This window comes from Gossypium hirsutum, chromosome D12 (genome assembly GCF_007990345.1).
Source record: "Gossypium hirsutum isolate 1008001.06 chromosome D12, Gossypium_hirsutum_v2.1, whole genome shotgun sequence".
In the NCBI taxonomy this organism is placed as follows: domain Eukaryota; kingdom Viridiplantae; phylum Streptophyta; class Magnoliopsida; order Malvales; family Malvaceae; genus Gossypium; species Gossypium hirsutum.
In genome coordinates, this window is record NC_053448.1 from 34574842 (window position 1) to 34579242 (window position 4401).

A 4401-nucleotide genomic window follows, 5' to 3' on the forward strand; every position below is an offset into this window, starting at 1 on the left:
GGCAGTTTATTAGGTGAAAAAGAAAATGAAGTATCAAGCTCAAGAAAAGCATTACTATCTGTTGTACGGAAGAGAAAAGGAGAATGGATAGAAAGTTTAAAAGAAAATATTGTTTCATGAAAAATGACATCCTGACTTACCAAAAAACTTTTCATGTTGAGGTTGAATAGAATGTATCCATTTTGGATAGTAGAATATCCCATGAAAATTGATGGTATCGCTCTTGGTGAAAATTTGTCCCGATTATGAGGCGTGGTGGTGTAGCAAAGACAACCAAATACTTTTAAACACGAGAGATCAGGTGATTTTTTTATAAAAAACCTCAAAAGGACTTTTCCAACCTAAAAGTGTTGGTAAATGATTAATAAGAAAATAGGTTGCTATGACACACTCACTCCAAAACTTTCTAGGTATGTTAGACTAGAATTTTAAAGCTCGGTCCACTTCAAGTAGATGTCGATGTTTACGCTCAGTCACCCCCATTTTGTTGTGGAGTGTGTGTACAAGAACTTTGATGTACGATGCCCACGGTATGGAGAAAATCAGTATGCTCACTCTTAAAAAATTCCTATCCATTATTACTCCGTACAATTTTGACACTTGCTAAAAATTGATTTTTAATCATGACAAAAAAATTGCTTGATTTGTGTAAGAACATCACTTTTCAAACGTAAAAGATAAACCTAAGTCATACGGGAGAAATCATCCACAATGGTTAAGAAATACCTATGCCCACTGTGGGTTGAAACCCTATATAGACCCCACAAGTCTAAATGAAGAAGAGAAAACACTGCCTCAGCCCAAGTTTTTCTTATTGGAAAGGGCAATCTAGTTTGCTTAGCTAAAAGACAAACATAACACTAAAGTATAGGAGTACTATCCAAAAAATTACATGGTTGTAAAGGCATACTACTTAGCCTGGAAATTAGTAGTAGCAGTTGTGTCAGATGAAATGTTACCCTTGGTTACTGCTGAACTTGACAAAGAAGTAAGTTGAGAAGGCCGAAGGACATACAGACCACCTTGTTCTTTACCAATCCCCAGCATCTTGCCACTTGAGAGGTCCTAAAATTTGCAAAAATTAGGATAAAAGGAAGTAGAACAATGTAGGTCTTTAGTGAGTTTAGAAATTGAAAGTAAATTGTAATGAAAGTCTGGTATATACAACACATTGGCTAAATTAATACTAGGAGAAACAGTGCAAGAACCAATGTGTGTTATTAGCGAAGATGATCTAGTAGGTAAACGAACACAAGATAGAGATACACATGGAACAACAGATTACAAGGTAAGACTATACCTGCCAAACTAGTTTCTGCCAAACTCGCAGTAGGTACCGTCGAAGAGTCTTTGCTCAACAAATTCAATAGTTGTTGATATTGAGCTGATGTAAATACCGGTGCTTACACCTTGAGGAGCACTAGATGAACCAGCTTCAACAACCTCACCTACAGATTCAACTGCAACCACACTATTCACAGAGCCAGCTGAATTATTTACCTTCTTCCTAGTGAACTTAAAATTAGAAGGATACCCAATTAGTCTGTAACAACTCTCCCTTTTGTGTCCCTTGATTTTGCAATGGTCACAAACACCATTAAGTTGCTTCTTGTAAGTCATAAGAGTTGAATACACCAACGTTGGATCCGAGGCTACTGGTCCTGAAGCATGAAGTCTTTGAGACTCCTGTACCAACATAGAATATGCCTGATTGACTGTAGGCAATGGGGTCATCAAAAAAATTTGACTCCTAACAGTGCAATAGGTATCATTTAGACCCATCAAAAATTGGAACGATTGATGTTGCATAATATGATCGGCATTCTGCTTTGAGTTTCCACAACAACCACAAAAGGAAAAAGGAACCAACACATCGTACTCGTCCCATAACAATCTCAATTTAGTGAAATACAAAGATATAAACATAGTCCCTTGACAATAAGAGGCAATCTCACGATGCAAGAAGAAAACTCGAGAGCCATTGACCTTGTTGAACCGTTCACCAAGGTCTGTCCAAACTACCTCAGCACTTGAAGCAAAAACAACCCTTGCTGAAAGATCTTTTCTAACAGTACTTAAAATCCAAGACAACACAATAGCATTGCATCGATCCGATTATGGATGCAATTCAATTGGCACTAAGTCTTTATAACAGGTACTATTGACAAGACCTAGCTTATTATTTTCCAACAACGCAATTCGCATAGCTCAACTCCAAACAATGTAATTTTCAAACCCAAGAAGCTGATAAGAGACTAACTGTGTACCTGGAGTATTGGATGGATGCAAGTACAATGGATGGTTAAATCAACATTGAAATCTAATGGAGTCATCATTCTCTCTCAAACAAAGAAGACTAACCACAGATAAGCGAAAAAGCTGACAAATGAAGAGAAATGTTCTCGCGAAAGAAACTACCGAACAAAGATTGAAGAAGAGACACGCAGCTGTCGGAGAAAGCTAATCGCTAGTGGCTCTGATACCATGTTGAGACCGCCGATGGCTGCAGTTGAGTCGTGACAGACTGGTGGTGATCTCTGCGTGATTTAGTTTGAGACCCAAAAACAATTAGGGCGTGAAACAGAAAAGGGGAAAAGTAATCTGAGAACAACTTCTATTAATTTGAAAAAAAGGTTAATTTTAACTTACATTCATGCCACCTTTTATACAACTTCGATTCAATCCCTAACTAATTGACTAACTAACAATTTCTAGTTTAAGCTACCAACTAAATACTAACTAACCCTTCAACAGGAAAATACTTAATTTCTTAAAGATTGCTTAAAATATTAATTTATTTTAAGAAATTAGGTAATTCTTAAATCATAGGAAAATTACATTAATTTTATAAAGGAAACTTAAAACAATAAAGGTTTTTAAGAAATAAGTAATTCCTAAATTGTGGATAAATAACTTAATTTTGTAAACGCTACATAAAACATTAAACGATTTTTCTTTTGAAAATTGATAATGAACTAGTTTGTATTCTCATGTGATGTACAAGCCAATTGTGTATTTTAAATTTATAATATTTTTATAACATTGGTTTTTTTTTTAAAAAAATTAATGAATTTCTTCAAAAAAATCATTAATGAATTGAAAATGTAATGTAATTAAATATTTTTAACTAATTTAGAATTAGTTTTATTAATATTTAATTTTAAAAATATTTAATATTAAAATAATAAAAATTCATTATGGTTTGAATATTAATATTAATATATTATAATTTAAATAATATTATTATACTTTTTATAGATTATTTAGGGTTTTATATATTGTTAAATTAATTTGTTTTAATGTCAAAATTGTTAATATTCAATTTTTAAAATTTGATATTTATCAGTGGTCTACTTTAGTAAACGAAAGCAATTAACTCTTATTATATTTGAAAAATATAAAATTAATTTGATAAATGTTATTAAATTGTGTCATTTTTTTAAATATATATATATATATATATATATAAAAGCTTAACAATTTCATATTCAAGTTAATTCAATTAAATAAAATCTTAAAAGAAATAGATAAATTATTTAACATATAAAAATTATAAAGAAGAATTTATTCAAAAGGCATGGAATAATTTAAAAATAAAATAAAAAGGCAATGAGTAAAAGTAATTTACCCAAATTGTAAGTAAGTGACTCAGATAGATAGAGAGTGCCATACGTCAAAAAATTATAATGTGAATATGATTATTTATTTCTTTTTTTTTGGAACCTCATATTGCAATAGTATATATATACTATTTTAAAAAAAATTCATTTTATATCCGGTCTGTTAATTACAATGAAATAATTTTAAGGTTAGATATAAAAAAATGTATATGAATATTTTATACGAAAGTGTGAATTGTTAAAATATAATTTAACAAACTGGTAAAAGAAAATATTATACTTAATTAAAAATTAAATGAGTTACAGTAGAATTTATTAAATTTAAATGACAATCACATAGATAATTTAATTCAAAATATGAATATTTGATAAAAAGAATAATAATTGTATGATATTTAACCTACATATGCAAGTTGTAGCAGAATTAGTAAATTGAATATGTAAAATATTATAAGTAATAATTTATTATAAATTTATAAAATATTAGAGACTAAATATGTAAAATTGAATTATAAAGTGAAAGCAAATTGTGAAGGACAGAAGGTGTGATATATTTATGCGGAGGGGTTTTCGTTGTTATTTCCCCATCCAATTTTGGTAAGCAATTTCATCTTCCATTAATTCATTAAAGTTGAATAAACAACTTACCATTTTAAATTTAACAAATATAGAAAGTTGACCATAAACTTTATGACTATATCATTCATCAATCTCCAACACTTTTTTTTTACATAATAAATCCTGTGTATTTTAGGAAAATTAATGGTTTAAATTTCTTTAA

At 30.1% G+C, this 4401-nt stretch overlaps 1 long non-coding RNA gene across 2 annotated transcripts; it reads right to left on the reverse strand.

Annotated features, from left to right (window-relative positions):
* Positions 1-2739, reverse strand: LOC107945512 (uncharacterized). 2 transcript variants are annotated; one of them, XR_005921573.1, is made up of 3 exons: positions 2650-2739; positions 1301-2537; positions 1-1065 (listed from the first exon to the last, which is right to left on the reverse strand). It is a non-coding gene; the product is annotated as an uncharacterized lncRNA (long non-coding RNA). The 2 variants fall into 2 exon arrangements; XR_005921572.1 differs by lacking the exon at positions 2650-2739 and having other exon boundaries at positions 1301-2639.
* Between the last annotated feature and the right edge of the window lie 1662 nt (positions 2740-4401).